The sequence below is a fragment of the Cibotium barometz genome, chromosome 56, assembly GCF_041138505.1.
Source record: "Cibotium barometz isolate CiBa-2024 chromosome 56, ASM4113850v1, whole genome shotgun sequence".
Lineage (NCBI taxonomy): Eukaryota > Viridiplantae > Streptophyta > Polypodiopsida > Cyatheales > Cibotiaceae > Cibotium > Cibotium barometz.
Genome location: NC_141101.1, coordinates 26916481 through 26929534, shown reverse-complemented (window position 1 = coordinate 26929534; position 13054 = coordinate 26916481).

Genomic DNA, 13054 nt, shown 5'->3' with positions numbered 1-13054 from the left:
AGTTGCTATGGGTTATAAATGTCAAATGAAATGTAGTTTAATTATATATTCTTCCATATCATTGGTCTGATGATCCTCACATAGTTGTGATGGGGCGCTATAAATGTCAAATGACATAGTAGGATCCTCACATAGTTGCTATGGGTTATAAATGTCAAATGAAATGTAGTTTGATTATATATTCTTCCATATCATTGGTCTGATGATCATTTGATTATCAATATAAGCATCAGTGTGGCATACCAGCAAATATGTCAACCAATGCACATATCGACAACTATACCAATTCTATAAAAAAATTAGTTCCTACACATATACCGATGACACGAGATTTATATTTCTAATAGTTCCCTTTTCTTTCACTTTTTTTATTAAAACTTTTGAGCCTCTCTCTTATGCTACTCACTGTCTTTATGTATTGTCGGCTATCATCCTCTTGTCCTCTGTCCACTCCTTTCACTTCTCCCACTCCTCTCCGTGACACATTTGTGAGAAAAACGTAAGCACGCTCTTGGTCCATGCTATTAGTCTAACTTTTTTCTCTTAAAAAAAAACATATGTTAGAAAAAGAAAATAAGTAAGGGTTTCTTTATTCCAACTCCTTTCCCTTGTCCTTGTCTCTACTTATGTTAGAAAAAAAAACAAGTTAGGTTTTCTTTATTCCGACTCCTTTCCCTTGTCCTTCTTAAAGATTTCTCTTTCTCCTTGTTCTTGTCCTTGCTACATATACATTATTTATTTGTTATTTTTCTACATGTTGTTTTATTTTTTTTAAGCTTTCTAGGTTCTTTTAGATTGTGCACTATGTTATAGGCATAAAAGAAACCAAGTTATCCACACATAAGATACAATCTTTTGTATCCCATTTTCTTTTTATGGTTATGCTTATGTTGCATTCCTCGATTCTTGGAAGTTTATTTTTTAAGGCTTGGGAGCATGCATACTCTTACAGTTTGCATAAGCATGCCTGTTATCCTCTCATGAGCTCTTATGCAAGAGAGCTTGAGGGCATGTATAAGCTCTCTCTTGCTATCTTCTTTATTAATGCTAATGTTTTCTTGTTTCTTTTGGCTCTTTTTTTCTAGGTTATCCTTGAAGCTTAGAAACAAGCAATCTTTCCACAATCAAGCAAGATCTCCACGGGTAATTCTTAAACACACCATGTTTTCTTATGACAAACCTATGGTTTCTATCGAGAGTATTTGTTTTATACACTTTTTTTAAAAAGACTATGCCAAATTCTTAAACTCTATGCATAGAGTCCATTGTTAAGACTATGCATAAGACTATACATATGCTATGTGCATAGCCTTATACATAGACTTACATACAAGTCTATGCATAGACTCTATGCATACTCTAATGCCTAGAGTCTATGTATAGAATGTACGCATGGACTCTACGCATAGTTTTATGTAGTATCTATGCATATTAGTCTTATGAAAAGAGTCTACAACATAGACTCTATGGAGATTCTCTTATCCTAAGAGTCAATAACATAGACTTATGCACATACCCTATGTATAGTCTTATGTATAAGAGTCTATTTTATACTAAGGATATACAATAGACCTATGCACAAGAGTATTATGTATAAGAGTCTACTATATAGTATTAAGACTATATACACGAGTCTAGTCAATAGTCTTAATAGAGTCTAAGCATAGACTCTATTACAGAGTCTTCTACATAGAGTCTATTCCATAGTCTTATGCATAGAGTCTATACATAGTGTTATGTATAAGAGTCTATTGCTAGAATCTATGCATAAGACTCTATTATATAGACATTTTATACGTAGACTTTTTTGCATATAATCTATCGCATAGTCTATGCATGTATAAGACTAAATGCCCTGAGTCTATGCATAGAGTATATCGCATAGTATTATTTATAGAGTTTATGAATAAGACACTATGTTCATTGAGTATATTGCATAGTCTTATGCATAGAGTTTATGGGTAGTCTTATACATAGGCTATCTTCTTTGTTAATATAATGTTTGCTTATTTATTTTGGGTCTTTGTTCGTAAGTTATCTTTGAAGCTTATAAGTAAGAAATATCTCTACAAGCAAGAAAGCGCTCCATTAGGTAATTCTTAACACACCATACACACCATATTTTCATATAATTTGCACCCCCGCAGGTGCGATGGAAGAACTTTGTTTTATGCACTATTTGATTTAGACTCCATACATAGTTCTTGCCTTCAAATTGAAGCTTCCTCTTTGCCTTGCCCTTGCTTCCCTTCTCAGGGACTCCTTGTTTAAAGCTGAAATGCTTAATAGGGGAATGAAATGACATCTTTTTCTCTTCTTTGATGCACTAGTGCCAGCAACAATTGGTGGAAGTGGCGAGTCAGGGTCATCAGGCGTAATTGCATTGTTAAGGATAATGTTTATTGCCTTTGCTCGCACACTCCACAGCCAGAACTTGTCTAAGCAAACAGACTCCAAAACAACATAAAACTCAATTAGAATAATGTGGTATCTCTCATGAAATGAACATAGAGAAATTATATTACAGTGATAAGACAAGAAACTTACATAGCTATCAGAATTAGTGTACTTGGAAAGGAGGAATTTCTAGAAATTTGTGACTACGTGCCAGCCCCACAAGAGTGTGAATCCTTCTGCATAGGAACGGGTTGGTTGAGAAAATTTCGGCTCTATATCCTTTTTTTATTCAAGACATAGAGTTTTAATCAACCTCTTACATGCCCTACAGTCAACAATATAAAGAATGACTTACAATCAACAATTAGGAAGTAAGAAGGAAACGATATAAAGTATAATGACTTACAATTTAGACTGTTCGTGCATTCTGAGACAGCTATTCATAAAAATTATCCGGCATTTCACCACATTAATGAAACAAGCAGACCATCTGAAATTGAGAAAGTAAACAAAAAATATAAGAAATCTAACACAGGCAACTAATAACTTAAATTCCATCAACAGCTTGAAATCCAAAGAAAATACATACTTCTCTATATATGGCAGCACAACAAAGCAGGTACCCGGACTAACTCCCTGGAGATAAGGAGCAAGGTCCTCTTCAGACCTCGACGGGCCAATCAGGATAGTTTATACCAAAGGATCACAAATATATACTTGCTTTGCTTCGTGTGGAAAAAGCTCTTTCAACATTACCTTGCAGATTGAATTAAAAATATTAGGAAAGGGAAAAAGAAATCAAAATAAGAAAGCATTCAAAAAAAGGTGAAGAGTACACACCTTAAACAAGTAAGCACAATACTTTCATTGATCTCTATATTCTTTTCAACGAGCATATAAACATCCGTTGGAGCGATATGGAGGTACTCCTCCTGCTTGGCGCTGTACGAGACATTGCATATGATCTGACCAGGCAGCACTGCCTTAAGTCTATCGTTATTCTCTCCCTCCAGTTTCATAAGGTTTTCTGCCAATTCATCCCTAACAACATTCTCTTCTAATACTGTCTCCTTTCCCTTCAGATCTGCCCCCTTTAGAAGCCTCTTCAGCCCTTGTGGACCTGGTGTTGTCACCTCTTCAATAACCACCTTGTCAGCAGCCTTGTTCCTCAGGAAGAATGGAGAGGATTTCTACTGCCTTCCTATCCCTGAATGGTAGAGGTCGCATTAACTTATCATACCTATACCTAACTCTGCTTACTAATGTCATGTCCTTGTCAACTACTGTGACCCTCCTCGCATGGGCAGCATAAATACTACTAGTCTTGATTCCTAGAGACAACGCTTTTTTCCTCATCCATGTAAGGCACAGTTGCTGGCCTAGTCTTCGAGAATAGAATTACTCGAGAACCTATTTATCTAATGTAGGGTTTTCACTTAATATGTTGGAAAGCTACCCGACTAATCGGGTCTACCCGTCCGTAGGATGGTGTCGTCGGGGCATTGCATCCTCCCACTTTCCACCCTACTCACACATCAATTTGTTTTCTAATTAATCCTACCACACTGTTTGACATAAATAAACATGTTCCTTAATTAAGGCCCTTTTTCACAAGGTTTGTTAAAACAGCCTTTTTACACAATACAATAATGCCAAGACAAGATTTATAAAAAAAAGTTTATACATGAATCAATTTCATACAAGCCAAACCGTCTTTCTTATTCTTTTCTTTTATATCGTCGATGATCTAGAATTCGGCCTTCCATCCTCTACATGCTGGGCAAAACCCTACGGGACCATACACCTCATCGTCGGCCACTAGGGAGGACTCAAGCCGGCCTTCCAGCCTCTACATGCTGGGCAAAACCCTACGGGACCATACACCTCATCGGCCGCTAGCAAGGACTCAAGCCGGCCTGTCGCCTTCTCAGGCTCCATCGCTCGATCCTCCCGCCCCTCAAAGGGATGTCTGCGCACTAGGGTGGGCTGATTCACCGCACTAGCCTGGGCCCTCAGAACTAGGCAGCATCACAATCACTCGCCTCAATCGGCAAACCTCATTCTCCGAATGGTATGAAGGATACCATGGGCCAACTCCGGGCCTTACTAATGTCTCCATCGTCCGGCTATATAAGCACAAGAACGGGGCAGCATCAAGGCAGGGAGAGTTGTACCTGTACCTTAATTTAACCAAGATAACAATCCATTTACTCAACTAAACCATAGAATCCATGTTACCTTCTTAAGAAAATAATCCTTTTCACAAAGATTTTTGCATTTCAACTTGAGATTGCGGATAAGACATTCTTTATTTAGGCATATGCTATTGTTTAAAAGAATGCAAACTTTCAATAGTAAATCAATCAAATAGTAAATCAATAGTAAATCAATAGTAAATCAATAGTAAATGCAAACTTTCAATAGTAAATCAATCAAATAGATCACTATTAACAATTAATAGAGAAGCCGGGGCCATACCTCAACCCCTAATAAGAATGATATGTAATTGAAAAACAAAATATGTATATACCTTATAGAAATTTATCGTTTATCGTTACCTTTGCTCGATATAACAAGAGCTTTAGAACTTGACATAATGAGAATAGAGTCTTCTAACACCTTCTCTTACGATTGAAATCATCCAATCATCCCCAAGCTTTATCTCTTCTTTCTCGTACTGTAACTCTTCTCTCTTTCTAAGGTCTATGGCAAAATAGCCTTCTCTTAAAGGGCTACGGCATACTATTCTTTCTCTAAAAGAAAAGCTATGGAGTTTTGGTCTCTTCCTTCGAAAGACCATAGCAATCTAAGCTTCTTTTCTAAGATATTAGATAAGAATGAAGGGATATATACATCTCAAACTCTAGGATTACCTTGAGGCTACTTGCTGCCGTCTCACAGTTTTCTTTGTGTAGAGGCCCTGACAGAAACAACAAATTGTTTCGGCCATAACTCTCTGATAAAAACTCAGAATATAGTCATATAACCAGTCAAAAGAACGGGAAGGCATCTGATCTACAAGCCAACGCAGGAAAAATAGGGAAAAACGTCTGTATATAGCCACAAACGCGCCATCTTTAGAAACGCGTTTTCCACATTTTTAGTATGCATGGACTCTAAATATGTAAAAGTACTCTAAATATGACCTCTTATCACCTAAATTCGAAATTCTATTTTTGGGGATACTTATCTCTTAATAGAACTATTCTTATGTTCTTATTTCTTTTAAGATTTTTGGAGCTAATATTTTTATTCTAACACTTTCCTAATGTTTCTAGCCTTGTTGTCTCACTCTTCTCTAATTACACTCTCTTTCCTTATTGAAATCTATATTAAAAGAGACACATACATACATGGCTTAGGAGGGACCTTACACATGTTCCCTTAAACTCCCTTTCTACTAGAGAATATATTTTTATTTTAAGAACACCTACTATCCACATAAGTGTCATTACACCATAAAGATCTGACACGATGTTGAATGTTATGCTATCCTTAGAATAATGAGGTTGGCTTTAACGCCTTCTTCTAAGATGAATACTTTATTATGGTTGATGCTAAGCATGAGGAAAAACTAATATAATTATGTCCACCAACTTTTCATGTGTCCTTGATGAGAGGCTTGTATGCAGTTATTGACTTTTCATTGCTCTTTTTTACTTCTCGAGTATCATGATCACTCAGAAGCTTTACGTGGTTTGCATCAACCATTTTTCTCATGCACATTTGTATAAAGTAACTAGAACCAATCTAATGGCGGATAACCTCCTTTCTGTGAGACACAATTCCAAAATAAGATTGTTCTATTACCTTTTAGTACCTTATGTCTAGTTGACCGACCTTGCATACCATAAGCAATGAAGAGTAAAGTAACCATTTACTCCCTTGGCCAATTCCTTTTATTTATCGACCGTCAACTCAATTGAGAAATTATTTTGGATGAGATAACCTCAACCTCTCCCAATCAACTCCTTTTGATTACTCATACGTTGGCATAGCACACATCACTAGGCATCCCATTCCACCTAGTTGCTCCCAAGTACCTTGAGTAACTAGTCATTAACACTAGACCCTACCTTTTAAAAGTTTGTACATCCTTAAATTTGGATCTAGGCAATAACTTATTTTTTGTTACACTTCAATAATTGAAACAATGTCCACATAGATATTTATTTTTATTGGTAGACCTTTTTCAAGTAACTTTTTTGCTTGATAACTTTTTGCATATATAGAAACCATTATAATATTCCTTGTACCATGTCTACCATTATGGAATCCATGATCATAACCACTTGTAGTTGTGCTTCTCTTTAATATGGTCAACTTTTCTTTTCACAAATGAGTACGTCTTATTACTTTTTTTTACAAGCACATAGTACTCATATCTTTACTAACTTTTTTGCTTGATAACTTTTTGCATATATAGAAACCATTATAATATTCCTTGTACCATGTCTACCATTATGGAATCCATGATCATAACCACTTGTAGTTGTGCTTCTCTTTAATATGGTCAACTTTTCTTTTCACAAATGAGTACGTCTTATTACTTTTTTTTACAAGCACATAGTACTCATATCTTTACTATGTGGCCGAAGAAGACAAAACTTTATTATGTCACCACCATGAGAATTTATAGTCTTTCCTCTTTTCCAAGGATTTAAACTTTTATTTATAGATATATAGGTTGCTTTTACCAAGCATTAACTATCTTTACTGCCTCGACTCAACATTGGTAACATGTTTTGTTCATGACCCAAAGTGGTCCTTTTCGATGAGTCATACCTTCAAATAAATCTAAAAAGATTACGTTTGAGGCACCATGACCATTCATTAAGGTTAAACTTTGTAAATGAAGTTACCTAATAATAGATGTGAATTATACTCCAATATGAGCCAACTCACATAAATCAAATGAGTAGTTCTTTTGAATCTGGGCGAGGTTCTTGTAGAGGGTATGGTACATAATGTTGTTTTGTTGGCGTGACCTCGAAGTAGGCCTCGAGTAGAATACTTTGGGTTGGCTCAAATGGTGTTATTTGCATTAACACCTTGAACATTAGCTTTGGCTTTAATAGTGGATTGCTAGCTCGAATGAACCCTTCATATTCTATCTCCAAGGCTCGCTCAAGGATGAGGCGCATGTTATCCGTAGGTTCTTGCTGTTGACTTCGACCCTATATTACCAATTGGCATTCCAATTCTTGTAGACGGGAGTCATTGGTTGTGAGGAAGTTTGATATGGCAGTTTCGCGGACCATCCTTGCAACATCCAACTCCTCGAAGCGTCTCATTGCTTTCTCGTGGTGGGCACGTTTGGCGCTAGCCTCTCTTTCTTGAGCTTCTATGATTCTCTAAAGTCTTTCGGCAGCCAGCCTTTGACTGTCTTGTAACTGCTAGGTGACTTGTGCCATTGCCTCTTGGTGTGCTATCACCATTCTTTGCATCTCAACTTGATTGGCACTAATGGCATCATTAAGGGCTCTCACTTTCTATGCATGTGCCTCGTTTGTTTGTTCTCTTTCTTGTTGTAAGTGAGCAGCCCTTCTTTTTTCTTCCTTTAGAGTTGAGGACAATTGATGGATCTGGCTTTGCAGCTCTTCTTCTTTGGCCATGGACATGTGCTGGCATTCTTGTACTTGCTGGGCGCATGAATAGCTATGAGCTCGTGGTTGTGGGTAACCTCCTTCTAGAGTTGCTATCTTACTCACTCATATAGGGGCTTATCTTCTGTAAAATGGTGTTGGAACATATAAAACGACCTTACCATGTGATAAATGTAAAATTGGAAAATTCTACAGACTTCGTGTACATAGTTGCTTAAGACTAGTAATAGAGACTAGACCATTTTTTTAGTTTAGTTAGCCTAGTGTGAAAATTATGCACTTGTATATAAGTCATTTTTAACAATAAGAAATACATGCTCATTCCCTTATGATTTTTTTCTTGTAAGATCTCCTTGTTCCCTCCTCTTTCTTTCTTGCATACTATTGGATTCTCACATGCTAGACAGATGCTTATTTAAGTAGGTTTCATTTTAGGTTCCCCTCTTTCATTCGCTTCTTTTTCCCCTGCATTTTGTAAGAGAAAACCAATCACATAGGACCATATCCTTGTGCCTCCATCTAGGCATAGGGAGCTCTCCCATCACCACTTTGGAAAATGATCATTCCAGTGTGAAAATGGAATGAGGACAAGATGAATGAGCTAGTGCACCTACATTTGAAAGTTACATTTGTGACTCTCAGGAAAATACCCAATGACACATGCTTTGGCAAGGCTAAGGTGAGCTCTTGACTCAAACATGTTTGGGACTACCGAGAACTAGCCTAGGGCTTAGGCCCATTTTTTCATCCATTCCAAGATATTAGGATTACCCAATATTTTCTAATATATATTAGGAGGTCATGCTCTAAAAAACACATAGTTTTGGTGTCCTATATGTGTTTGTTTTGTTTCTTTTGATTTTTATTTAAATGTTATTTGCATTGGGCATTCTATTTTCATAGCTTGGAAGGGGAAAACATTGGCTCTTTGGTGATTTACATGAAATTTGAGCTTAAAAGGCTTAGAATTAAGTGCTCTAAGCCAAGGAATATAGATTCAAAATTGTGATTAGGATTAAAATCCACTTCAGAAACATAAGCATTGAGCTTCACTAGGGTGAATTAGAGAGGGATTATCAATTTTTGTTCATATAATTCAAGATTTTTCATAGTTTGTTTATCCATTGTTAAATTGGTAGATTAGAAGCATGAAAATCTAACCAAAAAAATTAATTACTTGTATCATAACCATTAATTAAGACTGGGATCATTAATCACACCTTATCAAGCCAGAAGAAACTTAAAATTTACCAAAAACCAAGCCAAACCAACTCTCGAACTGTAGGGGATATGAGCCTAGAGTTGCATGCAAAAAGACACGAGTCTAGATAAGTGATCCTAGAGGTGTAAATCTAGACATGTAAACCTATAGATGTGAGCCTACAAACGTGAGCCTAGAGACACGCGAGCATATAGAAGTGAACCTATCTAGACGTGAGCCAAATGCAAGAAAGAGTACTACACTAAGACATGTAGAATATGACCCAAATGGCTTGGTTTGACATAAATCAAAGACTTTGAAGTCCTCAAGCATATAGCATAAAGTGCACTGCGTGTGACTATGCACACAAATCATCCTGACTCTCTCACCTTGGTCATGAGCCTTAGAATAGGCAATTTGAACTATGCTTTGTGAGAAACCAATGCCTGGGTGTACTTTAATGCTATTGGACTAAAAACTTCAAATTGATGACATGTCTCTGGATGCTAACATTGAGGACACCGAATGATATAGTGAAGGGCATGCCAAGATACAACAATTACTGTAAAAAAATCCAACAACCTTGAGTGTTTCCTATCTTTTAAGTGCACCTTGAAGCATCACCATCCAGCTTGCCAGGATCACCGGTGGAGATTATGACCATGTAAGTTAGATTTCTCAACTATGTGAGCATGGCAGGTATGTTATTGCAATTACATAGGTGCTCTTCACGGCACCTTCCACAGGAGGTGTTGTCATCACCACCCTTCAAAATTTGGACTGCTTTCTCTAAGGAAGATGGCTGGATGATGCTACTTCATTGTGCTGCATGCACGAATCTACTCAAGCCCATGACCTATCCACAGACTTGTCATAGATGGAAGAAGGACACCGGATTAGCTACAAGCAACTTCCGGATCAAAAGGTGGATTTAAGGCATCACTTTTGCTTTGCTTGCAAGATTGTTGCAGCCGTTCACGATGAAGACTGGAACTTAGCGTTGCTTGGGTGCATGACAGGCTTGCTTGTTGCAAGGTGTAAAAGATAGACCAACACAACTTAGCGCCCTCTATAAAGGGTGAAAGAATAGATGCAACATAACCTCTATGCAACACCTTTGAGACCACACTTGGGTGCTGGAAAAACTCTCAGATTTTAGAAATCTAGCTCGTCATCTCGGCTCATTTTGTGTCGTTGTGTGAGGGAGATCTCTCTCTCTGTGAGAGAGAGAGAGAGAGACTTCCTCTTCTCACAGCCTGTATGCGTTGTTGGGGTGTTTGCCATGAAGGAGGTGTTGGAGCATGGCGACATATACGATCTTGGACTTGTAGCAGTGAAGCCCACAAGTAACCTCCTTCTCCTCCTCTTTTTTTTCTCTACAAGGGCCACATTTCCTTGCAAGTTTCTCCATGTCTGTTTCGGGGTTGGTTGTACGCATTGCAGTTCTCAATAAGTCCATTACAAAGTTTGATAATCCAAACTTCAAACTTTCTTTTATTTTTCCAAAGAGAAACCATATCATAATTTCCAAAAGTATGGCTATGTCTATTCAAGCTTTCAATCAGAATAATAGAGCAAAAAGATGATGAAGAGCACCTTATCCTCTTACTACAAAGAGAAAAAGATATCTTATCCATTCATTGTGTTCATCATCTTGCGAGAAGCATGAAGAGTCCCTCAAGATTGAACGCTAGCTCTGATACCAATGTAATGCTCCTTACATTATAAGCATGAGGACTTATAAGACTAGAAATTAGATTCTTCACCCAACTATATCCTAAATAGTCCCTTAACTCATGGTTATATATGCCTAAGTGGTGCATGATCTTCCAACTTCAGTCCCTTGACCTTTCATTGGCTAGACATTGCTTTTTCCTCATCCAATGCCTCTTTAACTACCCCTCTATCCTTTGGTCTTCCATTGTGCACCATCTACTTCCCTATTTACTTTAACTTTAATGCCTATTAACAAATGCTTAGGTATTTTCAATTTGAAATATCCAAAACCTATTAACAAATGCTTAGGTATTTTCAATTTGAAATATCCAAAACCTTATTTATATGCAACCTTTTACATATAAATAAACTTTCCTAGTCTTACCTTTTAGTGTTACTTGTCAGTCTCATAATAGTAGGCACTAGTCAGCTACCTGTGAGTAGTTAGATAGTCAAATTTGTGGGTTGATTGGTCATTCACAATCAATTGCGAGTTGATTGTAATAAGTTGAATGTTGAATTCTTATGTGGTTTAAGTGTTTACAGGGTCTAGAGGTATTCAGAGCTAAGGAAGTCTAATCTAATTGAGTCAGTTGTCAGTCTCATCAGTTGTGAGAAGTCAGCTCAATTAGACTAGTCAAGTATGAGTCAACCGTGGACATCAAAGAGTCTTTGGTGTCATATCTCTATAAAATCAGAGCTAAGGAAGTCTAATCTAATTGAGTCAGCTGTCAGTCTCATCAATTATGAGAAGTCAGCTCAATTAGACTAGTCAAGTATGAGTCAACCGTGGACATCAAAGAGTCTTTGGTGTCATATCTCTATAAAATCAGAGCAATCTACGGGTTAGGGAGAGTATCTTAGACAAGTAAGAGAAAGTTCGTGATTTAGTGAATGCAACTGAGTCGGATGTGTCTAACTCAATCAACTGAATCAATATTCGTCAAGATTAGTTGGTTAAGTGTCAACAAAAGGTCCGCGGAGCATAAGGAAGATGATCAATGGAGATTTGGGGTTGAAATATTGAGGTTAGGTGGATCTGGAGGATAATAAGAGAGCTAGGAGGACTCATTTTGGATCAGAGTCAGTGTCAGTCTTCCGAATTAGTTTACAGACAGCCAGCTCAAATTAATGTGAGAGCAGGGAACAAAAAAGGAGAGCTTATAGGTTCTATGAAGTTCCGGGGTAAGTATTTGAAGTTATTTAGCGTTGGAGGACATTCTGGGAGTTAGGCGGACATGTTTCTGACTGGGATTTGTTCAAGACTACAATCAGAATTTCATCAGTTGGTTAGAATTTGATCAGTTGTTGGGAAAGTTTTAGGTTAGCTGCTTATCAAAAAAAGTCACCTAAGGCTTTTAGGCTGAAGATTAGATGTCTTAGGAGTTAGATCTGACATGGGAGGATAGTTAGAGGTATGAACGAATCGACCTCGATTCAAGGGTGTCCGTTTGTGTCAACTGGAGGTCAAAGGATAGGTTCCTAGCTGATTGATGCCTTTTGAGCTAGGATCCTAGCATCCCCTAGTTCTAGTCCTTATACATTTTTTTCTTGTGTTCCTATTTTGGTGGTGTAATAGAGGCCATCACCTAGCCACCACACAACATGAAAGAGGAATTCTTTGTAAGCATATTGCCTCAAACTATACCTTATCTTTTAAGAAAAAAAGATTATTTGATAACAATATAAAAGCAATGCTTTTTTTTATATTGGTGGATAGCCTCCCTATGCAAGATGAATATGATTTTGCATTATTACGGAGTTTTGACGCTCTCTTTGAAAGGGTGCAAGAAGAAGTATGGATTGTTATTTCTAGAGGCAATGCTTGGCAAGCATGGCAAGTAAGTACATCAGTAAAATCATAACCTCTTTGTTTTTTCAAAATTGTATTACTGCAAACAGTGAAAATGTGCAAGCAAGAAGTAATGGAAATGTGAGATAATAGTCTGGAGCTACAAGGGAGAAGTAATGGCATTATGTAAAGGAGAAATGCCTTTAAGTACTTTTTTGTTGGCTCTATGTGTTTGAGCATATATTGTAAACATAAATCAAAGACACTATGTAACTTCTTCTAAGTAATAAAAATCCATGTTTTGTGAAATTTGAGTACAAATGTTATAAGTACTCGTCAATG